Below are 26,165 nucleotides of genomic sequence, written 5' to 3'. Positions count from 1 at the left end.
AAATAGTGGTAAGAGAATAAATGTTGGACATAGGGGTAATAGGCCAAGCTTCACTGACAATTGCAGCTCCCCCCTTCCGCTTTCCACCTTGTCCGCGAGGCTATAATAATGGTGAGAAATTCTGTGAGAGTTTTTCATTTCTAAGGACTAATTCCTCCCTGGGCCAGACCCAGCTAGGAAGGGAGGTAGGAAGGTGCCAACGAGTGGTTGTAGGGCTTACTCTGGCCCATGACCTGCTCCTCATGATCAGGAAATAGGGGTTCTTTGAAGGATGAAGTATCACTTGCCTTGATTCATTTGTTTTTTCAGGAGTGTGCCTTTATCGAGGACATAAGCCTTACTCTCGTGGGTTATTGCTATTTGCTTATTTTTAATGGTGAAACATTAATGTATTCTATCTTTTGTCTGAATTCACAGAAACACAACAAATAGGGTGGCCTTGGTCTATACTTCTGTTTGAGAACTCGCAATCCTGAGAAGCTGTTGGGCCAGATCCTAGTTACTGTCATATCTATTACCTTCTACCCGCTTGGCTTTCATCAGAATGCAATCTTTATTAAAAGGTGCTGCTCATTTAGTCTAGCTCAATACTTCCCAACATTTTTCATGTCACCATATATAGAGAACATAACAATATGTAGATTCTAGGGCTCATTCTCAGGCAATAGACCAAGGTGTCTGGCTTCCACGGCCCTGCCCCACCCTTACTATACTTACCTGACTGTTTCTGGGACGGAGGAAAGTTTTGTTTTCTTCTGTCACACCTGTACCTGCCAGGGGTACACTAGTGTGCTGCGTCAGTGGTTGGAAGCTCTGGCCCAAGACCTAATACATATCACAGTTTCAAGGTGCAGCCAAATTCCCCATCTATAGATATCTCTCAAGGTGTCCCCAGAAGGTGAACACATTTGCCCAGGGTGTTGTGAGTTAGGGAGAACTAAGTTCCCGTGGTCCTGTTCTTTGCTCAGTGCAGTCACCACCATCTGCTACCCTTCTGGGGGGTGGTGGGTACCAACATTACATGTCCTCTGTGCCCTCCAGGTCAGTGTGCTTGGGTTCCTTAGTTCTGTGGCTACATACTGATGCTTAGCATGCTTCCTCCTACACACCACGTTCCTAAGCATTTCACAACTAATGTGGTAGGAGCTAACATGGGAGCAAGTCCCAACTTTGCTACACATTCTGTACGGCTTAAAACATTACTGCTTAGGAAATGGTTGAGGTCATCACAGGGTGCTCTGCTGGTGCTGTCCACTCCTGTCATTGTGACCCGCACTCTGACAATTGGCCTAAGCGGGCTGCAGATATTACAAGAGTATTTTAGTTCTCTTCTGACTTTTCAGACCATGTGGTACTTGGTATTGCTTCTTTTTATTTTTATTTTTATTTTTGTGACAGAGAGAGACAGAGAGAGGGACAGATAGGGACAGACAGAAAGGGAGGGAGATGAGAAGCATCAATTCTTTATTGTGGCACCTTAGTTGTTCATTGATTGCTTTCTCATATGTGCCTTGACCGAGGGGCTACCGCAGACTGAGTGACCCCTTGCTCAAGCCAGTGTCTTGGGCTCAAGCTGGTGAGCCTTGCTCAAACCAGATGAACCTGCGCTCAAGCCGGCAACCTTGGGGTTTTGAACTTGGGTTCTCCACATCCCAGTTCGACGCTCTATCCACTACGCCACCATCTGGTCAGGCTGGCATCGCTTCTTATGCTTAATTAAGACTATGAACATACTCATGGATTCATCCATTCATTTATATATTTCTTAAGAACCCATTTAATAAATGCTAGGCAATAGGGATATAAAGATAAAAACATAGTTCTTGCCTTCCAGAAGCGTACAGGCCAGAGAAGACTAGATCTATACTGATGATATGTTTGAAAAACTCCATGAGAAGCAGTGCTTTGGAAAACACAGAAAAGGGGACCCTCACACTTGCATGGTGGGTCAGGGGAGATCCTTGGCTGAAATGAGTTGACTGATAATTGAGTTTTTTTCCATCTCTTTCTTCCTTTTTGTTTTCTTGAACTGAATCACGTATATTAATCAGGTGAAGGAGGAAAGGGTTCCAGGCAACAGGAAAATTATACAGAACTGAGAAGACATATTAGAAAGCTTGGCATAGTTGGGGAAATTGAAATGCTACTTTCTTTTTGTATAGCAGAATCCTGATGGACAGCAGCAAATGAGATAATGATCCCTTGGAAACATGTCTGGAGGAGGAAGGGGAGACTCTCATGTTAGCCGCAATGGTCCAGTCATACTTTTAGAATGAGTGTGTCTGTGAGATTCAGAACAGTATCTTATAGGAGCCTGGGATGTCTCAGTAGGAGGAGGAGAGAGATTTAGACAGCAGTCTGTGTTGAGAAGACCTGTTCTGTTGGCTTCTGTGAGTACAGGCGGCTCAATTAGGCAAGGGAGGTTGCATTCTGGATCTTGCTCCTTACACGCAAAAGACAATGTGATCTTGGGCAAGTTACATGGCATCTCAGTGTCCTCATTTATGAAGATGGTTATAGTAACCCCTACCTCGCCATTGATGTGAGAATGAAATTACATAATGTATTGATATATGAAAGAACCTAATGTAGTAAATACCTGACAAATGTTAGTTCCTCTTTCCTTCTGTATTTTTCTCTCTTCATTTCTTTCCTCCTTTCTTCTTATTTTCCCTTTTTCATGAATCAACTTTTTATTAAGTAAGTAATGCATGTCAAGCACCCTGCAAGGGTCTATATCAGGGATTGGGAACCTTTTTGGCTGAGAGAGCCATGAACGCCACATATTTTTTTTAAATTAATTTTATTTATTTATTCATTTTAGAGGGGGGAGAGAGAGAGACAGAGAGGGAGAGAGAGAGAGAGAGAGAGGGGGGGGGGGAGGAGCAGGAAGCTTCAACTCCCATATGTGCCTTGACCGGGCAAGGCCAGGGTTTTGAACCGGCAACCTCAGCATTCCAGGTTGACGCTTTATCCACTGCGCCACCACAGGTCAGGCGAACGCCACATATTTTAAAATGTAATTCCATGAGAGCCATACAACAACCCGTGTACCTTACGCATTATTCAATAGAAATTTGGTGTTGTCCCAGAGGACAGCTGTGATTGGCTCCAGGCACCCGCAACCATGAACATGAGCGGTAGGAAATGAATGGATTATAATACATGAGAATGTTTCATATTTTTAACATTATTATTTTTTTTTATTAAAGATTTGTCTGCAAGCCAGATGCAGCCCTCAAAAGAGCCATATCTGGCTCGCAAGCCATAGGTTTCTGACCCCTGGTCTATATTGTCCTTTGCGGTAGCCACTAGCTACCTGTGGCTGTGGAACACTTAACATGTGGCTCGTCCCAACTGAGATATGCTAGAAGTATGAAGCACAGAAATTTAAGACATAGGACAAAGAGAAAGGAATCTAAACTGTTTGATGAATCTGTTTTTTATAGATCATGTATTTAAATGACATTTTGGATATATTTGGTTAAATAAAATATAGTATTAAAATTAATTTTACCTGTTTCTCTTTATTTTTAAAAAATGTGGCTACCGGGACTTTAGCTGGGTGGCTCAGTGGATGTAGCGTTGTCCTGGCACTCTGAGGTCGTGAGTTTGATCCCTGGTCAGGGCACAGAGGAGAAGCAACCAATGAGTGCACAACTAAAATGGAACAAGTAAGTGGATCAGTGGGTTGATGTTTCTTTCTCTCTCTCGCACTCTTTCTCTATCCCTCCGTCTCTCTCAAATCAATGGAAAAATTAAAAAATATATATAAAATAAAAAAATAGAAATGTGGCTACGGTATATTTGAAATTACATATGTGGCTTATTTCTGTATTTTATTTCTATGGGACATGTCTGTGCTGGCAGTTGGGGACTCAGTGGTGAAAAGGAAATCGGCCTTTGTGGAGCTTATAGTTTAGTGGAGGAAGGTAGAAAACCACAGCAGACAGCAAACACAACAGAAGGAAATAAAAATAAATTAAAAAACAAGTCTAAACTCATTGCAACAATACTGTGAAAGAGGCATTTCTATGGTAGGAAACTGGAGGACCTTATTTAGATTGGTCACAGGGCCTCTCAGATGTGCTGGGCTGTCAGGGAAGCCTTCCCGTGTGGAGTTTCCAGGCGGAGGAAACACATTGCCAGCCAATATTTATTGAGCTCACCAAGCACCCAGGGCGATGCAGAAAAGCGGTGGCACTGCCAGACACAAGAAGGTTCCCAGACGTGGTGGAGCTTGTGGTCTGGTGAGGAGACAGCGGGGCACGTCCCTGAGTGTGCAGGGCGAGCAGCTGCTGGCTCTGGAGTGTCTCTCCTCCTCTCCTCTCCCCCTCAGACTGTCACGGGCCACAGTCTTGGCTGTTGCAGGCCCTCCGAGGCCCGTCCGTTCTTCCTTCCCAATGCAGAAGGTTCGTATTTGTCCCTTTCCCCTGTCCCCTGTCTGCTGTGCTGGCACAGACTCATCTCAGAAATGACTGTCTTGCAGTTGCCTCGTAACCAGTTTCCTTGCCTCCGGCCTCTTGCTCCCTTAATACCTTCTGTGCACAGCTGCCAAACTAATCTTTCTGAAATACCATTTATACCATGTAACTTCCTTGGTTCAAAGCTTTTACTAGCTTCTTGATACTGGTGGAGAAGCGGTTTGCCGGGAGCTGCTGTCCCTCTCTGCGTTTTCACCACTATGACAAGCTCCTGGGGAAGCTCGGCCTGCAGCGGGATTGGCGGCCTCTCCAGCTGAGGTTGAGCCGTCTTTGCAGCCTCACTTCTAGCCTTCTTCTCCTATTTCCACGCCTGTGTTGTCTTATTTTCTTGACCAAGCATGCTGGACTCATTGTTCTTCAAACACGGTGTGGCACTGTCTCCCAGGGAAGGACAAGAGCATATGAGTAGGAACATGGGTTCCGGAGTCAGCCAGACCAAGTTCAAATCCCAGTTCTACATTCAACTAGGTGTTCGAGCCCTTTTAAAAGGTATTTCTCGCCTGACCAGGCAGTGGCGCAGTGAATAGAGCATTGGACTGGGATGCAGAGGACTCAGGTTCGAGACCCCGAGGTCGCCAGCTTGAGCGCGGGCTCATCTGGTCTGAGCATAGCTCACCAGCTTAGACCCAAGGTCACTGGCTCGAGCAAGGGGTTACTCGGTCTGCTGAAGGTCTGCGGTCAAGGCACATATAAGAGAGCAATCAATGAACAACTAAGATGTTGCAAGGAAAAAGTAATGATTGATGCTTCTCATCTCTCTCTATTCCTGTCTATCTGTCCCTATCTATCCCTCTCTCTGACTCTCTCAGTCTGTAAAAAAAAAAAAAAAAAGGTATTTCTCTTTTGTAAGCCTTGGTTTCCTCCTCTTTTAATACTGGGAAGCTAATCATAATTGGTATCCCTTGGGGATGGGCAGATAAGGTGTGACAGTGTAGGTAACGCGCGTTTGTGGGTGTTTAGCCTGTGGTAAGTCCTTAATTCATGGGTATTGTTTAAGTGAATAGCAAGCCATCCCTGTGCTGACAAACAGAGATGCCTCTAGAAACCTCTGGCCCTGCTTTCAGTTTGCATCTCAGTGCCTGTTAGCAGCCTCTTTATATCTGGTGATGGACGGAGGTCTGACTTCTGTGTACCTGTGATGCTGGTTGGAAATGCTAGATGGGGACACTGGACAGTGGTGTCAAGGACCTCAGGAGACAGTCCAGCACAGCACCTCTGAGCTCCCTTGGTGTGTCCAAGTAGATCCAGAAGAGTTAGTTGAAAAGGTCCAGTCAGCCTTTGAGGGGCTTGTTATTTTTCTTGCATAATAGTCTCTGGATGTTTTGTTTTTCCCACCAAAGTACAGTTATTGCTGGTTGACACTTGCTTTGAGACACTCTTAATTAGGTGTCTTTTTTGACTTCTGTCAGCGAGGAACAGTGAAAACGGTTTGAAGCTGGGGATATACGAGACTAGGATCTAGCCATGCCTCGGCTGTGATCCTTCTGGTGAGTAATAGCCTCACTTTTTGTGTTTTGATCACACTTCGCAAGGTCCTCCATAGAATTGCCATAATCGTATCATGGAAGGGTTTAACTTTGAAAGGTTAGAAAGTCTCACACAACTTTAAGGTGTTATTATTACCAGTCATTCTTCCCTTCTTCCCCCCACCCCAAGACTTGGTGTAAGGTCCTGTGTTATAGTGAGGAATGTTTTTGAAGACAGTACTATAGGTAGACTAAAGGCAAATTAGCCATAAAGAATTCTTTCAAATAGAAAACAAAAATTAAGACATCATCCTCCCAAACAGTCTTGGATGTTTGCTTTTTGTAAGTTTTAATTAAAAATTTTTTTTATTAGTTTTGGGTTGCAACAGACTCGTCACAACTCAAACAAATGAAATTACAAAGAACACACTGTGTTTCAGAGTCTCTTAATTAAGAAAGATGTTTTTCAAATTAAGCTTTAAGTAGAAGAAGGCTTTGGTTCAAGGTTGACTTTTATATTTGCAGTCAAATGCAAAAAGTGAATTAATGTGATTAGAAAGATGTTTATTAGTATTTTTTTTTAAGACCGAGACACATAGAAATTATCATTTACATCTGAAATCACTGAACAAAGAATTCTGCCTTCCCATTCATTTATCTCTTTGGAAAATGTAGTATGCAGCAGATTGTCAACAAGAGAGAAATAGAATACCTGGTCCAGAGTTAGTGCAGTACAAATGCAGGGTGGGGCAAAAGTAGGTTTACAGTTGTTCTTACAGAAAATAATACAGTACTTAAATAATACTGCAAGAATGAACTCTGTGTTTCATATACTCACAAGTGTAAACTTGCTTTTGCCCCTCTCTGTATTTGTAAAGCGAGAATAAATGAAAATGAATAAAAAATACATTTTTTTATTTTTGGCTCCATCTCCTCAAACAAGGGAAACAAAAGAAAAATTAAAAAAAAAATACAAGTACATCAAACTAAAATGTTTTTACTTAGTGAAGGAAACCATCAACAAAAGAAAGTCAACCTACTGAATGGGAGAATATATTTGCAAATGATGAGTCCAATAAGAGTTTAATATCCACAATATATAAATAACTCATACAACTGAACACCAAAGCAAACAAACCAACCCACAAACAATCCAATTAAAAATGGACCTGATTATATAGTTCTCTCAGGAAGTCATACAGATGTCCAAAAGACACATAAGAAGCTGTTTAACATCACTAATAATCAGAGAGATTCACATTAAAACCTCAAGAGGTATCACTTCACTCATGTCAAAATGGGTGTCATCAATAAATCAACAATTAACAAGTGCTGAAGAGGAGGTGGAGAAAAGGCAACCCTCGTGCACTTTTCGTGGGATTGTAAATTAGTGCAACCACTATAGAAAACAGTATGAAGATTCCTCAAAAATTTAAAAATAGAACTACCCAGCAATTCCACTTCTGGGTAGTCATCCAGAGAAGACAAAAATACTAATTCAAAAAGATATAGATGTACCCTATGTTTATTGCAACATTACTAGTAATAGCCAAGATATGGAAGCAACTGAAATGTCCATCAATAAATAGATGTAATGTAGAAACAAGATGTGATACGGATCTAGAGGGAATTATGCTAAGTGAAATAAGTCAGAGAAAAACAAATACCATATGATTGCACTTACATGTGGAATCTAAAAAAATAAAATAAACGACAAAACAAAACAAAATGGAAACAGATTCATAGATATAGAGAACAAGCTGATAGTTGCCAAAGGGAAGGATGTGAAGAAATGGGAATAAGAAATCTTGCTCACATGGAACTGATATTATTCTAGTGGTTGGGCAGGACATGGAAAGTACTTAACGGAGCAAAACATATAGTATGGCAGATGGTGGAAAGTGCTGAGAAGAGTGAGTGGAGGGGTGTTTCAAGTTATAAGTATGATAATAAAAAAAGGAGAGCTTCATCAAAAGATGTCATTTAAAAAATGAAATAAATAAGTAACTATCAATATAACACTTGACTACAGGAAAAGGAACAAAACACCAACAGGAATTCAGAAGATGTCTTATATACTAGATCCTCAATCTGTATTTGTTAAATACATCTAAAGGGCCTGACTAGGCAGTGGCGCAGTGGATAGAGTGTTGGACTGGGACGTGGAAGACCCAGGTTCGAAACCCCGATGTTGCTGGCTTGAGCATGGGCTCATCAGCTTGAGTGCGGGGTTGCTGACTTGAGCATGGGATCATAGACAGGACCCCTTGGTCGCTGGCTTGATCCCAAAGGTCACTGGCTTGAAGCCCAAGGTCACTGGCTTGAACCCAAGGTCACCAACTTGAGCAAGGGGTTACTCGCTCTGCTGCAGCCCCCTGATCAAGGTACATATGAGAAAGCAATCAATGAACAACTAAGGAGACTAAGGAGCTGCAACAAAGAATTGATGCTTCTCATCTCTCTCCCTTCCTGCCTGTCTGTCCCTATCTGTCCCTCTCTCTGTCTCTGTCACACACACAAAAATGTCTAAAGCAACAAGGTTTATATAGTGCCCATCTCACTTGACCACACTTATAACAATCCTTCTTATTTTGGGCCCCAAGATTTGCCTTGTCATCTTATTTTATTTGCTCAGAGACAATTTTCAGAAGAACCAGTAAAGAACCAATGATTTTGGTGGCTCTGATGTCAGAATGCTGGGAATTATGAAAAATTAAAAGAAGCATTGGAAATTGTCTTAAACCAATGATTCTAACTTTATTAGATAAGAGAATGACTCATTTTTAACATCAGAGAATTTCTAGGTTTCTTCCCCCACTGCATCCCACAGCTTGACTGTGGCTAGACTTTTACTGTCCGCTGATTAACAGAAAAAGGACATACTCGTACTGTTGGGCAAATGAGTTTGTAAAATTTGTGTTTTTTGTGTGCTCACTTTTATTGTTAAAAATGGACTGGGCAGTGCCAGGTATGTGACCTGTGAAATTGCAAATTACCTTCCTGTTTGGAAAGGGCCATTGTCTTGCTAATGTGTGCTGGAGGAGGGGCTTTCAAGGCAAAAAAGCTTTACAAGGAGAGAAGGAGAAGGAGGAAAAGAAAAATGCCATGGTTGGCAGAGAGAGAGAGAGAGAGAGAGAGAGAGAGAGAGAGAGAGAGAGAAGCCAGTTTTGCAGGGAGAGGAGAGAGAATGCAGAGTGCTGAAGAAGAAGCTAGGGAACCAGAGGTGAGGGGCTTTTGTGAGCTCCACTGAGACTGGTGGGGCCTTTGATGCTAGGAGGAACCGGAGAAGATTCTCCTGGCTGTGGAACTGGAGACTGTGTCAGTGGCTTTGGAAGCCCTGTGTGTTTGCTCGTTGGCCGGTGCGAGTCTTGAATAAAGGAGTGGCCCACCGTAAGGCCAGTATCCAAGGCCACCATCACAGCTGCCTGGCCTATTTGATTTGGACAGACGGTAATGAAACATCAGAACCAAGAACTGGTGGGCCATTAGCTTTAATCCTAGCTTGCACCTGGTGGGCAAGAAATACACACAGTGGAAAAACACTTCCCTTTCCATTCAGGGCTCCCAAAGCCACTGACTTATCGGAGTTTCCTAGAATCAAAGGTTTCTACCTCACCAACCTTATTCACCTCTGTTCCCCATCTCCTTCTCTCTGCATAAACTCTGCACAAACTGGCTTCTCCTTCAGCACCCTGCCATCTTGGCTGCTTCTCCTCTCCTCCACATGGCCTTTCTTTGTTCTCCTCTCTAATGCTACTCTCAGGAACCGAGACAGAGTAAGCTCCAGGTCTGCCTCATTTTATTGTGTAGAAATTAAAACCTTTAATCCAATATACAAACAAGGAAGTCTCTGATACAAAGTCACTTAGGGTGGGAAAGGCTTAGTCTGAAAACAAGCCTTAGGCTATAACCACCCTGCCTGCTTACAGCCTGTCCCCCACACCCAATGCAAACTATAAGCAAGCAAACATATATATATATATCATATTTACAAACTTATTTGACCAACACCCACCATTTTTGGCTCCACTGTTTCTTTACCATCTGCCCTAATCTAATGGGAGCCTGCATGTGCATTGGCCACGACGGCCGCGACTACTGGCCGTACACATACCAATCCAGGTGGCGTCTTACAATGGAGGGTACCTTGGCACAGGTACATATCCATTACCTGATGAGTCCAGCAACATTTTAGACCAAATTCCTCATTGTATAAATAAGGCACAGGAGCATTTGTGACTAAGAAATATCCAAGGTGCAATTCAGAAAAGCAGAGGATATTTAAATGGAGATTTGGAAATATTCAGAAATCACAACCAAGTCAACCTAAGATATTTTTACTCAAAAGGACATGCCAGCCTCTGGCTAATGGATTTCATTCTTGGGGAGAAAGAGATGTTCTTTTTAAAAAATTTAATTTTAATTTCATTAAACATTTTATTTTTCAATAGCAGTCTCCATTTAATAGTATTTTGTTTTCGTTTTAGCTGTACAGCATAGTGGTTAGACAATCATTACTTTACACAGTGGTCCTCCCAATAGAGACACAAATAGTCTTGTTTTTTTCTTCTTATTATTTTCATGTGGCACTTTAGTGTTCATCACTAGCTGCATGGGTAGTATTGAGAAATCTCCACTCTCAGCTCTTGCAATGTTCTTCACCTCAGGGAAATGCCTTCATGAGTTGCCAGATGAAACACAGGATGCCCAGTGAAATTTGAATTCAAACAAAGCATGCACTATATAGGACATACTTATGCTAAAAATCATTTGTTTAGCTGGCATTCACATTTCGCTAGTAGTCGATACTTTTGTTGTTGTTGCTAAATGTGGCAAGTGTACCTGCAGATGTTCTAAGTGCCACCAAGTACTAACAGGCAGAAACTGACAACACCGGTGACCTTCATGCACGCTGGCACACTGATTGCTGACACATTTTCTGGGACCTTTCAGATTTCTGTCAAAGGAAGGCTTGTGTAGGGGGGGGGATCTTACTGTTCTTCATGGACACGCAACCCATCTCAGACACTGGCAGTCCGGGCGGCAGTTCCTCGTCCTCCTTGTTCCCTCTGTTTATTCTGATCTACGTTGAGGTTTGGTCATGAACATGTATACCTGACCTTGAGGTGGGATGCAGTAATGTCTTCAAGGGTCAAATCGGCAGACAGAGGAGGAGGCAGACAGGAAGGAGACTTCCGCTCACTCAGACCCCCCTCATTTTCCTGTATAGAAGTCAGAACATTTCCTGTGGGGCAGAGGGTGCTGTAAAGCTCTCCAGTTTCTCTTGTCTGAACTTGAATTTAAAGGAGGTTGGAGTTTAGATGCCTTTGTCTCATTTTTTTCTCACACAGTTTCTCTCTCCCTTTGTCACTTAGATTCAAAAGAAAAGCTGTCATTGGATATTTTTTTTTCCGTTTTTTAAATGGACAGGATGGGATATTTTAGGATTTTTCTCACTCCGATTATAAAATCAACAAATTTATTCCAAAAATATGCAAAATACTATGACCAAGCCAAAAAAGCAGTTCATTTAAATGACTGTTCACATTGAAATTTTGTCACCTTAAGGCAGACTTGTATGAAGGAATGACTTTTCATAACGTGTTCTGGAGACCAGAGTGTTGTGCTGTCTAGGTCAGAAGGAAAGTACTAAAAATTAGGCTTTTTGCTAGACAGAATTTTGTTGCCTGCCCAGAAATGGTTGGTAGGGGATGACTATTTAAAATCATAGGAGGATGTAAAGAAATTAAACAAATGGAGCACTTGGGGGCAGGCTGTGACAGTAACAGAAGAAAATAAAGGCTGAACGGCAGTAGTAACACATGATTGGCATAAGAGGAGCATTACTTTGATTCATTCATGAAATACATTTGAGTGCCAGCTCGGAGCTTTAATTAGTAAGGGGATCCTGGCTTGTGGGAAGAGGTTGAGTGTAACAGTGGTGTCAGGCAAATGAGTTTGTAAAATTTGTGTGTTTTGAGTTTGCTCACTTTTAGTGTTAAAAATGTGATCTGTGAAACTACAAATTACCTTCCTACTTGGGAAGGGCCTTTATCTTTCTAATGTTTGCTGGAGGAGGAGAAGCAATTTTTGCAGAGTGAGAGCAGAGAGAATGCAAAGTGCTGAAGAGAGAAACCAGGACGGCAGGGAAAGAGAGAGCTGAGGGGCTTTTGTGAGCGCCCCTGGGACTGGTGAGACCTTTGATTCTAGGAAAAACCGGAGAAGATTCTCCTGGTTGTGGAATCGGAGAAGGTGTCAGTGGCTTTGGGAGCCCTGTATGTGTTTGCTTGTTGGCTGGTGCGAGTCTTGAATAAAGGAATGGCCCACCATTTTTTGACTCCACTGTTTCTTTACCATCTGCTCGAATCTAATGGGAACTTGCATGTGCTTGGCCACAACGGTGGCGACTACTGACCATACAAGTGGGCAGAAGGGCTATGGCAAAGGGATGTGCAGGTGCCGTGTGGCCAGACAGGGAGCAGTCTAAATTAGACTGGGGGCTCAAGATCAAGGAAAAAGTCACGTCCAAGGCCAAGTATTTCTGGCCTTAATTTCTTCCTTGTGAGTCTTGGGGTCACAGCCTAGTGTTTCCCAGGACAGTCGTGATTTGTGATGTGCTATTCTACCATCGTATCCTGTGGCAAAACACATACACACATGCACACGCACACACAGTCTCTTCCATTTTTAAAAATCTTTTCCAACTTTTAAAATAGAAAATGCCAAGAAGATGCAAATAATAGAATAGTAAAATGTAGTGTCAACATAAAACAACTTCCAAACCTGTAAAAATTTTTATGAGTTTATCTGAGCCAAACTGTCGACAGTTGACGGGAGGCAAAGTCTCAACAGATTGAGAAAGTGCTCAGGAAAATGGCAGTTTCACCACTGATTTTATACAAAGGGAAAGATGTAAGAGGGTCGCATGAAATTGATCGGTGATAGATTCGGGAGGTGGTAGAAAGCAAAGCAGGGAAATCTCTGGGATTGGATGAAAAGTGAAAATGTGCATGTTGTTGAACCTTTTACATAGGCAGGAACAAGACAGTTCACAGTTAATGATTCACATGGCAATAGCAGTGAGGGGTGGGATGTCTGGCCTGATGGGGACCAGAAAAACCAAAACAAACAACAACAACAAGAAGAGAGAAAGGGACATTACCCTTACTTTCAAAGGCACATTACCAGGTACTTTATGGTAGATGCAGAAGACAAAAGACAGGCTTGAGTACAAGTAAGCATTGACCTTTGTTTGTTTAGAGAGAAAATACTTCCTTAGGACATGGCTACCCAGCATAAACTGCTTTTAGTTAGAAGGGTTTAATTTAGACCATCCTGTGTGTTGACTTTTGGTCTCTGAGTTTGTAAGGTCACCATGCAGGGCTCACCTGAGCTTGTCAGGTTTAGTATATGGCTGTCTTTTATTTTTTATTTTTTTGTCCACAGTAGACATTACCTAGTTCCAACAATGACTAACTCCTGGCCAGTTTTGTTCTATTCCCCTATCCACTTCTCCTCTCCCCTGTATAATTCTTGTTTTAGTCATGATTCTCTAGAGAAACAGAACAAACTAGGTATGCGTGTGTGTGTGTGTGTGTGTGTGTGTGTGTGTGTGTATAAATATATGCAGAGACTTATTTATTTACTTACTTAATATATGAATTGATTCTTAAGATGATGGGAAACGGCAAGTTTGAAGTCCCTAGGGCAGGCCGGCAGGCTTGAGACCCAAGGAAGAGCTGCAGTTTCTGTTGGGAAGACAGTCTGGAGACAAGCTAACTTCTCCCTTGGGTTTACTCTTAGATCCTTCAAGTAATTAGATCCTTCCGTCCACCCCCATCGCGTGGAGAAGGATTCTCTGATTTGCACACTGTCTGCTGATTTAGATGTTGAGCACATTATAAAAAATATTTTCATAGCAACTTTTAGACTGGTGTTTAACCAAAAACTGTGTACTATCGGCTTAGCCAATTTGACATACAAAATTAACTGTTGCATATTATTTTATTCATAACACAGGGTGGGGCCAAAGTAAATTTACAGTTGTGAGTGTGTGAAACACAGTTTATTCTTATATTATCATTTCTTAATTATTGTATCATTTTCCATATGATCAGCTCTGAACCTACTTTTGCCCTGCCTTGTATTTTTAGTATAGATTTCTAAAAAAATAAAGATTAAAAAAATTAAAACACACTACAATTATCACTCTTCTGAGATTAAAAATCCTGAATTATTTTTTGTTTGAATTAAGATCTAAATAAAGCCCACACATTGCAATTATAGATATGACCCAGAGGAGTCCCCATTGATATACAATTTCTGCTTTCTTCTGTTTGTTTTGTTTATAATTAATCTGTGGAAATATTAGTGTTGGTCAAATAAGTTTGTTAAATATGATTTTTATGTTTGCTCGCTTATAGTTTGCATTGGGGGCTGGGCATTGCCAGGTATATGTGGTCTGTGAAATTGCAAATTACCTTTCTGCTTGGGAGGGGCCATTGTTTTTGCTAATGTTTGCTGGAGGAGAGGTTTTTGAGCCAGAAATTTTGAAAAGAGAGGGAGAAGAGGCAGAAAGACGCCATGTTTGCAGAGTGAGAGCAGAGGGAATGCAGAGTGCTGAGGAAGAAGCTAGTTTGTGCAGAGAGTGAGAAGGTGTGCAGATGTTGAACCAGAGGTGAGGGGCTTTGCGAGCTCCGCTGAGACAGGTGAGGACTTTGATTCTAGGAGGAACCAGAGAAGATTCTCCCAGTTGTGGAACCGGAGAAAGCGTCAGTGGCTTTGGGAGCCCTGTGTGTTTGCTCGTCGGCCAGTGTGAGACTTTAATAAAGGAATGGCCCACCATTTTTTGGCTCCACTGTTTCTTTACTGTCTGTCCAAATTAAATGAGAACCTGCATGTGAATGGCCACAACGGTGGCGGCCCCTGGCCCTACAACTAGTTTGCCCATAGAATTTTGCATCTTCTTGATTTTACTGATTATGTCCCTGTTGGGCAGATAAAATATATTATGCTCACTTTGTTAAAGATGGTGCTGCCCACATGGAACCCATCACCCAGGTGATATTAATGTGTGTTGGGGGTGGGCTGTGGGCTGGCAGGATCTTTGTAGCCTGGGGCTTGGTTTTAGGATTAAGCCTTTTCCACCCTTTTTGATGTGGGGTGGTACAATCCCATCATGCCCTGGATAAGTGACTGTATTAGAGACTTCCCTATTTTGTATATTGGATTAAAGGTTTGGATTTCCACACTATAAAATGGGGGCAGAACGGGAGTTTGCTCTCTTGGTTCCTGAGATTATCATTAGAGGAGAGAGCAGAGGGGAGAGCAGAGAAAGGCCACGTGGAGGAGGCCAGGAGAGGCAGCCAAGATGGCAGAGTGTTGAGTGAGAAGCCAGTTTGTGCAGAGTTTGTGCAGGGAGAAGGAAGGAGATGGGGAACAGAGGTGAATAAGTCTGGTGAGCTAGAAACTTTTGATTCTAGGAAACTCGGATAAGTCAGTAGCTTTGTGAGCACTGAATTTGAGTGGGTTTTGGAGCCCAGTGTGTGTTTTTACTTGCCCACCGGGTGCAAGCTAGGATTAAAGATGATGGTCCATCAGCTTTTGGCTCCGTTGTTTCTTTACCGACTGTCTGAATCCAATGCGAATCTGCGTGGGCCAGGCGGCTGTGATGGTAGCCACGGCCACTGGCTTTACATTTCCCATGTCATTTAACATGTTTCTCTGCCCCTGTATTTCCTATGAATTAGTAATATAGAGAGGGGCACACTCAAATTCAATTTTTTTTCAATAATAGTTCAAGCTGTTTTTTTTGTATGTCAGCAATCTTTGTTTATCAATGCCTGAAATTACTAATTTATTAGGGTTTGTAAAGTTCTAAATTATATAAGCAGAAATATTTATATAAAGAGAAATTTCCCCTCATCAACTAAATGGGTGCAGTTTTTCCTAATTCTTTATCCCAGTGTTTCCCACGTAGAAGTGGATAAACTCCTAGGTGTCTGTTGACATGCTGTTGAGGGCAAGGAGGGAGGTCTGAAAACTTGCTATTATAACAATCTAACTGTATTTTCATCTCAGCAACAACTAAGAAATAAGCACACTCTAGATCACCTGGATGAGCATTTGTATCAGAGTTCAACCAGAAACCTCAGTGTTGGAGCTCAATTTGTATTTAGAATCATGACAGGGGCAAAAAGCATTGTTTTAATGATCAAAAGTTGATGAATAAAGAAGATGGACTTAATATGGTAGCCAGCCTTTCAGTGGCTTTCAGCGTCCATAGAGAATTGAGTCAGTTTGGGCGGATAGATAGTATTCAGATTCCAGACCAATGAGAAGATACAAAGTAGCTTTGCTTAGAGTCATGCTGTGAAAGGTGAGAAATCATTATACCTTGTTTGTATTAGTTTATTTGATTTGTGTTGGCTTTGTTGTTTTGCCGATACTTAATTTAGAAATTGCCTTTTATATTGTCAAAATATATATTTTTACTATTTAAGAAAATTTATAATAAAAACAACTTAAGTCAACAAACTGGCTCTGAAAGAATTTTTTTTCTTTTAAAAGGTCTAAATATAACTCAAGCTTGAGAAACACTGCTTTATGCTGTCTGGCTTTTATAGGGCTATTAGCTGATCCCATATTCAGTGTATTTTGTCTTGCTAAGGAGTGACCTTCTGCTGAGGGTATTTGGAGTGTAATGGTGCTTGGAGACCAGGAACACCCTGAGATAGAGAGTTGTGTTGGGAAAAGGGTGTCTGTGGGCCGCCTGCCCTCCCTGACATCATCTTAAACCACAGCTACCTCCTGTGTATCTTTCAGTGGCGCTAGTGCGTTCTGACAAATGGAGAGTCTTAGGTCATACACATTACAGAACAACTCTTTGGAAAGATAAAAAAGCAAAACAAAAGCTATCCAGAGCAGTCTTCTCCAACTTCCATGCGCTAATGAGTTACCTGGGGGTTGTTAAAACGTGGATTCTGACTCAGAGGTGAGGCCACGGGGCCTGAGAAGCTGCATTTCTAATCCTCCCGGGTGAGTAACTATTTTGTCTTGATGTCAGTCATTTTACTTGACTTTTCTTAAATAATGCATATAAAGCTGTTGGTATAGTATTTGGTACAGAGTCATCATTCAATAAATGTTCACGATTCTTGTTGCAATTATGTAGCTTCTGAGGCATGGGGCAAGGGGGAGGTGATGAGAAAGAGGACAGGGGTTAAGAGGTAGACAGACTTGAGTTGGATTCCACTTTTGCCATTTACAAGCTATTTGACCCGGGCAAGTTTGCCTTTCAAGTCTTTGTCCTATTAATGTAAAACGGGGAGGAAAATACTACCTCATAGACTTGAGAGGACTCTGTCCACTCCTGGAGTGGTGGATGCTCAACAGATGTTATCCCCTCCGTTTTTTTCCTGTTGGATAGACTTGGGATTGAATCTTGGTTCTTTCATGACACTGTTGTGAATTGTGTTATAATCTTTATGAAATGTGCCTCTTGATCATTATCTTTCAAACGAGGATAATAATTATGAAGGTCAAATTAATTGGTGCATGTAAATTGTGTTGGCACTGTTGGCTGGCTCTTAGCTTTCTTCCCATTTAATAGCCTACCACACCTTTTCTACCGCCAGCTTCAGCCTTTCTGTTTCTTCTTATTCACTTGTCTAATTCTTTATCTATTCCAGCATGAGGAGACCTGCAACTCTGCTCCTAATGCTGCCCTTCCCTTGGCGTATTGGGGTGAACACTTCTGGAGCCCATCACAACCAAGAAGGGCAAGAGCAGCTGTGCTTAGTTGTACCCAATTCTATTCTTCACACCCTAGAACCACAGATATCACTTTGGGCTCCCACCTGAGTCAGACACCCCTCTGGAGAACTTTGAGGCATTGAAAGCAAAAATGACCTATAACATTGAGGCAGCATCTACTATGTGGCAAGAATTTTATTTGTATTATGTCAGCCTAGCCTCAGCTGTATAAGATAGTTCTACTAATGACATCATTATAAGTTTATAGAAGAAACTGAGACAAAGTTAAATAATGTCCCTCAGGCCAAGCACACAGTGGGGGGTGCTGGCCTTTGCATGCAAGAAGTCTGAATCCAGAGTAATCCCCTAAAGGGGATTTTAAAATGTTGAGACCTGGACTTACCCAGATGAATTGAAGCAAGGTCCCTAGTGATGGGGTTCTGGCATTGGTTTGTTTGTTTATGTACTTGTGAGCTCTTTGACGGATTTTCTGGTGCAGCCAGGATTGAGATGTAGTTAACACTATGGTCTTTAGTCTCCCTTAATGACTAGGAACCTGAGAGTCTGGAGAGGATTACTACTTTTCCTGTTCTCTTTTCCCCCTCTGCTTGTTGATAATATATATATATATATATATATATATATATATATATATATATATATATTTTTTTTTTTTTTTTTTTTTTTTTTTTTTTTTTTTTTTTGGTATTTTCTGAAGCTGGAAATGGAGAGAGACAGACAGACTCCTGCATGCGCCCGACCGGGATCCACCCTTCTTGCCCACCAGGGGGCGATGCTCTGCCCACAAGGGGGCGATGTTCTGCCCCTCCGGGCGTCGCTCTGTTGCGACCAGAGCCACTCTAGCGCCTGGGGCAGAGGCCAAGGAGCCATCCCCAGCGCCCGGGCCATCTTTGCTCCAATGGAGCCTCGGCTGCGGGAGGGGAAGAGAGAGACAGAGGAGAAGGAGAGGGGGAGGGGTGGAGAAGCAGATGGGTGCTTCTCCTGTGTGCCCTGACCGGGAATTGAACCCGGGACTTCTGCACGCCAGGCCGACGCTCTACCACTGAGCCAACCGGCCAGGGCCTGATAATATATTTTTTAAAAATTATTTTTATAATTGTCAGAGGTCCTCCTTCTGACTGGCATTTCTTTGGAAGTGCAGTAAGCTGAGTAAGGGTCCCCCGAAGATGTCCATCTCCCAGTTTCCAGAGACTGAGGATATGTTACTGTACGTGTGTAAGGATAGCAAACTTTGAACTCAACTCATGTTACAGCTGGGACTTTTTTTATTATTATTTATTATTATTATTTTTTTACAGAGACAGAGAATGAGTCAGAGAGAGGGATAGACAGGGACAGACAGACAAGAATGAAGAGAGATGAGAAGCATCAATCATTAATTTTTCATTGTGTGTTGCAACACCTTAGTTGTTCATTGATTGCTTTCTCATATGTGCCTTGACCGCAGGCCTTCAGCAGACCAAGTAACCCCTTGCTCGAGCCAGCGACCTTGGGCTCAAGCTGGTGAGCTTTTGCTCAAACCAGATGGGCCTGTGCTCAAGCTGGCGACCTCGGGATCTCGAACCTGGGTCCTCTGCATCCCAGTCTGACTCTCTATCCACTGCGCCGGCGCCTGGTCAGGCAGCTGGGACTTTTTAACAAAAAGACAGATTAACAAGACAGTTTTTATTTTTTTTTAACACTTGCAGCCCACTGTGTAAGAGAAACTGTTACCAGAACAAGCTGGGTTGGGACTGCTCATCACCACTGAGTCCATTTAGTCAGGGACCGAGGGGTATGGTTGTCTTTAATCAACCTGAGAAGGCAAGGGGCCTCATTGCATCCAAACTCTGCCTTAACAGTCTCGGCTGACTGGCCAGTTGACATACTTTGGGGGAAGGTTAGTGATTTACTAAGGAGCATGCAGTCAGTCACGCAGCGGGTACAGGAGGTGGCAGTCTGGTTTGCAGGAATGCCTCCCCGGAATGTTCTTCTGGTTTAGCACAGGTCCAATTAGCATAGGTCCATCACAGGGCCACCTAGCATCCTTGGTGTTATGTCCAGAACATCTGGGACCGGGTTCCTCTGGGAGCTATCTGTGTCTCTGGGAGCTATCTGTGTCTCTGGGAACTATCTGTGTCTCTGGGAGCTATCTGTGTCTCTGGGAGCTATCTGTGTCTCTGGGAGCTATCTGTGTCTCTGGGAGCTGTCTCTCTGGGAGCTATCTGTGTCTCTGGGAGCTGTCTCTCTGGGAGCTATCTGTGTCTCTGGGAACTATCTGTGTCTCTGGGAGCTATCTGTGTCTCTGGGAACTATCTGTGTCTCTGGGAGCTATCTGTGTCTCTGGGAACTATCTGTGTCTCTGGGAGCTATCTGTGTCTCTGGGAACTATCTGTGTCTCTGGGAGCTATCTGTGTCTCTGGGAGCTATCTGTGTCTCTGGGAACTATCTGTGTCTCTGGGAGCTATCTGTGTCTCTGGGAACTATCTGTGTCTCTGGGAGCTATCTGTGTCTCTGGGAACTATCTGTGTCTCTGGGAGCTATCTGTGTCTCTGGGAACTATCTGTCTCTCTGGGAGCTATCTGTGTCTCTGGGAACTATCTGTGTCTCTGGGAGCTATCTGTGTCTCTGGGAACTATCTGCCAAAGAGAATCCCTGCCCTCCTTGGAAGACAAAGTAAAGGTTAAGGTTTGTGGACTAAGCTCTTAGTTATCTATCGGGCCTTAACTCCTGACAGGAAATTCTGTGACTAAGTCCTTACAAGAAACTATTGTGGTGTAACCCCTTACATTTCCCCCCTGTAGGTGACTTTCTGTTTATATCTGTGAACTATATTTTGTCTGAAACAACTCATAATTGTCTTATAAGCATTTATGAGTGCTTATTAGACAGTCCAGTGGTGCTGTCCTTCTTCTTGGCAGTCGATGAATCACCTTGCAGCAGAGTGGACCACAGTGAATACAGCAACAGGTGAATAGACCTAGGAAAAGAAACAGCAAGAAGATTCAAAAGGCTTTCTGAAACTGCAAGACTAGGCAACCAAAGCGTTAGTTTGGAGAGATCTAGTGTGAAGAATCTTTCTCCTTGTGTAATCTTGGAGACTTCTTGGTGGATGAGTTATACCTTCTCTTCTATAAACTGGGAACTATCAGTTAGATTGAAACAGCACAGTCCCTTAAATTCTTCACAACCATGGGTATGCGAAAAAATAAATAGTCAGTGGCAGCCTGGTTTTCTAATACAGCTTCTCTTGTCCTCATTCCTGACTAATTGCCAAAGTAGCATTAACCATACCACAAGCAAGTCTTTCTATTTGTATATGAAACATAGTTACCATAGCTGGCATAACAAAGTCAAAGAAACATATTCTGCGGGCCTGAAAAGATGGAGGTTGTCTTGACAACCAGGTGGAAGTGAGAGTCCTTGTGTTATGTGCAGTGATGTTGCCTCTGGGGCATATTGACCATTAGTCGCCCAACAGAGCCAGGGCCCCCATGTTGTTGGCTGGGACATAAGAATATACAATCTTTCTACAGATTATAAACTATCCCCTAGGCATCTTGATCTGGCCACACATGGATCTTACTGAAACAGAATTATTGCAGTGTATATCATTATTTACATTTATACAATTTTCAGTACAGCCTGTGAAGGAAAAGCATTGGTTGGTGGGGGTTATATTGGCGATTTTAAAGGAAAACATGCTACTATTATGAAATTTGGTGATAGGTCTCCAATGTGAGCATGGCCTCAATTGGGGTGCACACACTAATTAGGAAGGAAGTGAGAGCCTGCTCAACATAATTCCCAGCTGCAAGACAAAACTCAGAGATGTTAAGTGCCTTTTTAGCTAATTATACCCAGATGTTCTCACCTCATTGGGATGGGATGAGTTCTCCTGAGCAACAGGAGCAAAAAAAGGATAAATGTTATTGTTTTTGAAAGGCCAACTTAAGGTCCCCTGTTTGTTCGGTGGCCCATGATTCTTCAGGTGCCTTCTTCATCTCGGTATGATGAATCCACGGCTTTATTCCTGCTAATTTTACTGCTGTTGGGGTGATGAATAGAATGTCCCATGGTCTCGTCCACTGTTCTTCTGGTTGGTCTTCTGGACACCCAGTTTTCCAGATCTCAAGGAGAAGTTTGTCCCCTGCTTCAAATGAATGTAATGAATCTGCAGGGGAAGAAAAATCTTTTTCCTTTGCAAAACTGTGCATAGAATTCACTACCTGACTCAAATACTATACATAATTTTAAATCCTAAGTTCCTGTTCTATAAATACATCCCCAGTTCCTAGTGCACCCTGGAAAGGAGGCCCCCAAACAAGTTTATCTATCTATCTATCTATCTATCTATCTATCTATCTATCTATCTATCATCTATCTATCTTCAGCGAGAAGATGGGAGGCAGAGAGACATATTCCCACAGGTGCGCTGACCAGGATCCACCCGGCAAACCCACTAGGGGGCAATGCTCTGTCCATCTGGGGCTTGCTCCATTGCTCAGCAACCTAGCTTTTTGTAGTGCCTGAGGCAGATGCCATAGCAGGCATCCCCAAACTACAGCCCGCAGGCCGCATGTAGCCACCTGAGGCCATTTATCCGGCCCCCTGCAGCACTTCCGGAAGGAGCACCTCTTTCATTGGTGGTCAGTGAGAAGAGCACTGTATGTGGCGGCCCTCCAACGGTCTGAGGGACAGTGAACTGGACCCCTGTAAAAAGTTTGGGGACCCCTGATAGAGCCATCTTCAGTGCCTGGGGCCAACTCGCTCCAATCGAGCCATGGCTATAGGAGGGGAAGAGAGAGAGAGTAGTGAGAGAGAGAGGGATGGAGAAGCAGATGGGTGCTCCTGCTGTGTAACCTGACTGGGAATCGAATCCGGGACATCCATACACCAGGCCAGCACTCTATCACTGAACCAACCGGCCAGGGCCGCAAAGACAAGTTTGAAATTACTCTCACTTCCAGGGGCTGCCCTTATTCGTAGCCCCTTGATAGGGCTACAATAAGCAGTACCCGGCTCCAGGGCAGATGAGTTTCTTGACACAGTTTGGCTACAGTTTTTTCAAGGTATGATTTATTTTGTCAACCTTTCCTGAAGATTGTGGCCACCAAGCAGTATGGTAATTACCCGTGTGGGTAATTTCAGAAATAAAGGCTATGAGCCATTGTCACTTTGAATGCTTTTAGGCAATCTAAAATGGGGAATTATCTCCTTGAAAAATAAAATAAAATAAAATAAATAAAATGGGGAATAATTCCAGTCCTCAAAAAGACACTGTCCTGTTTATTGCTGTCCTTTTTCCCATTTGGTGTGGTTCCCCTTTCAGGGTTATTTCCCTGACAGAGCACACATGCCACAGTCACATACCGTAGTGCCTTGGAAATCCCTGGCCTGGTGACCCCTGGTCTAACGCACTCTCCTGGGGCACCTCTCCTGTAATGAGTGGTTTTGTGTAATTATTTAATGACTGGCCTGACGAGTCTTCCTGGGACTAGTATTATTCCTTTCGTATTCTTTCTCCATTTCCCACTGGGGATTTCCTCCTGAAATCCCCACTCTTTTACCTTTCTGATATCATCTTCCATAAATTCGGGGAAGAACTGAGCTAAGTCTATGGTAGGTACTAGAGGCAGTAAAACAGGTCCATGGGCCACCTCCTTGGCAGCCTGGTCAGCTAGATTATTTCCTCTAGCAATTTCAGAGGTACTTTTCTGACGACCTGGACAGTGCATTACTGGCACGTGAGCTGGTTTCTGAATAGCTTCTAGCTGTCTTAATATTTCAGTTGTGTGTTTAATTCCCTTCTGTAGAGCCAGTATACAGGGTCACCAACACAGCCGCCTGGCCCATGCAGGTTTGCATTGGATTCGGACAGATGGTAAAGAAACAATGGAGCCAAGAACTGATGGGCCATCATCTTTAATCCTAGCTTGCACCCAGCGGGCAAGTAAAAACACACTGGGCTCCAAAACCCACTCACATTCAGTGCTCACAAAGCTACTGACTTATCCGAGTTTCCTAGAATCAAAAGATTCTAGCTCACCAGACTTATTCACCTCAGTTCCCTATCTCCTTCCTTCTCCCTGCACAAACTCTGCACAAACTGGCTTCTCACTCAACACTCCGCCATCTTGGCTGCCTCTCCTGGCCTACTCCATGTGGCCTTTCTCTGCTCTCCTCTCTGCTCTCTGTTCTAATGTTAATCTCAGGAACCAAGCTCCCGTTCTGCCCCCATTTTACAGTGTAGGAATCAAAACCTTTAATCCAATATACAAAGTAGGGAAGTCTCTAATACAAAGTCACTTATCAGAGACATGATGGGATTGTACCACCCCACATCAAAAAGAGTGGGAAAGGCTTAGTCCTAAAACCAAGCCCCAGGCTACAAGGATCCTGCCTGCCCACAGCCCACCCCCAACACACATTAATATCACCTGGGTGATGGGCTTCCATGTGGGCGGCGCCATCTTTAACAAAGTGAGCATAATATATTTTATCTGCCCAACACCTTCTTATTAGAGGTAAGACATCTTCTTTCCTTCCATATAGAGCCATGAGCCTGCAAAATTAGAAAGGCATACCTTGAATCTGTGCACACATTTATCTTCATTCCTTACGGCAATTCAAGAGCCCTCATTCGTGCAGTCAACTCTGCCTTCTGGGCTGAAGTGCCAGGTGGCAACGCCTGGGCTTCAGCCGTTCTCTCTTGTGTCATGACTGCGTAAGCAGTTTTCTAGTTCCTTCTGTTTACATAACCGGACCCGTCTGCAGACAAGGTTCAGTCGCTGTCTTCTAAAGGTTGATCCTGAAAGTTAATCCTACTGGGATAAACCTCCTTCATTGTCTCAGCACAGTCATGCTTCAGGAGTTCTGAATCTGCATCTGGCAAGAGCGAGGGTTTAGTCTGTTGATAACCCTCAGAGTGACATAAGCGTGCTCTAACAGTATTGCTTGTTTAGTATTTTCCCATTCACCCAGTGGTGAGCCATAAATTCCCTTTTTGCTCTAATACATTTAACACCTGATGGGGTACAAAAATAGTAGTTGACTGTCTGAGAGAAAGTTTTTATGCTTCCTGTGACAAGTCACAAGCGGCTGTCACTGCTCTCAAGCCGGCAGGCCAGCCTAAGACAATGTGAGCGAGTTCTTTTGACGAGTAAGCTACCAGCTGGATAAAGTGTTCTATCACTTGGGCTAATATCCCAACAGCTTACCCTTGTCTTTCATGAACAAATGACCGGAAAGTCTTAAGCAAATTGGGGAGCCCGAAGGGCCAGCACTGATACTAAACAGGGCTTCAGAGTTTCAAAGGTCTGGTAATATTCTATTGTCCACTTGAGAGGGCACAACTCTCAGGGCCCTTTAGAGCTTCAGACAGAGGTTTGGCAATCGGTCCAAAATTAGGGGTCCATATTTGACAATACTCAGCCATTCGTCTGGGGTACCTGTAATCGAACAATGGCCTCTTTCCTGTTTCCTAAGAAGCTCTTTCTTCCTGGTTCCAGTATGAACCCGAGGAATCTGACTGCCTGTTGGCAGATCTGGACCTTCTTTGCGGACACTTTACTAGAGTTGTTAAAGAGGCAATGGTATTGGACAGACAATTCAAAATTGTCTCCAGTTATTAGGAGATCATCAAAAAAACTTCAACAAAAAGTAAGTCAAAGTAGAGGCTTAGAAATCTAGCCTATATAGCATCCCCAATAAAGAACAATAAATTTGTATAAAAGCAGTTTTAGGCTCCCCAGGGTGGCACAGGTAAATATATGGAGAGAACTGATGGAGTAGAGCAGGGGTCCCCAAACTACGGCCCACGGGCTGCATGCAGCCCCCTGAGGCCATTTATCCGGCCCCCGCTGCACTTCCGGAAGGGGCACCTCTTTCATTGGTGGCCAGTGAGAGGAGCACATTGACCATCTCATTAGCCAAAAGCAGGCCCATAGTTCCCATTGAAATACTGGTCTGTTTGTTGATTTAAATTTACTTGTTCTTTATTTTAAAATTGTATTTATTCCCGTTTCGTGTTTTTACTTTAAAATAAGATATGTGCAGTGTGCATAGGGATTTGTTCATAGTTTTTTTTATAGTCCAGCCCTCCAACAGTCTGAGGGACAGTGAACTGGCCCCTGTGTAAAAAGTTTGGGGACCTCTGGAGTAGAGTTTGCGCATTGATAACTTTGATGCCATCTGTGGGACAGAGAAAATGTGTAAGTTGTTTTTTTAAAGAAGGAATTTAGGGGCATGTTGGTTTACTGTTGTTATACATTTAGAGCAATCACTATATAAGATATTCTTTTCCTAAGTGTAAGACTGTTCAATGAGTTTTTTTTTTGTTTTTTTTTTTGATAGGGTCCAAATATGGGAAGGCCTGTAGCTGATAGGGTCCGATTACAACATGACAAACAATAAAACGGCTTTGATGTATGTTATCGGGGCTTTGTTAAAACTAATTTCT

The 26,165-nt window shown here is 43.0% G+C and overlaps 1 protein-coding gene and 1 long non-coding RNA gene across 8 annotated transcripts in view; one reads left to right on the top strand and one right to left on the bottom strand.

Annotated features, from left to right (window-relative positions):
• The window catches only part of TMEM45A (transmembrane protein 45A), a 124,635-nt gene that overhangs the window by 46,450 nt on the left and 52,020 nt on the right, over window positions 1-26,165 (top strand). The window lies entirely within an intron of this gene.
• Window positions 18,991-24,452, bottom strand: LOC136311988 (uncharacterized). The gene is made up of 3 exons (XR_010726860.1): window positions 24,292-24,452; window positions 21,579-21,878; window positions 18,991-20,684 (listed from the first exon to the last, which is right to left on the bottom strand). It is a non-coding gene; the product is annotated as an uncharacterized lncRNA (long non-coding RNA).

This window comes from Saccopteryx bilineata, chromosome 8, assembly GCF_036850765.1.
Source record: "Saccopteryx bilineata isolate mSacBil1 chromosome 8, mSacBil1_pri_phased_curated, whole genome shotgun sequence".
Lineage (NCBI taxonomy): Eukaryota > Metazoa > Chordata > Mammalia > Chiroptera > Emballonuridae > Saccopteryx > Saccopteryx bilineata.
The sequence above is the reverse complement of the archived record's forward strand: the minus strand, read 5'-3'. Positions and strand labels throughout refer to the sequence as shown.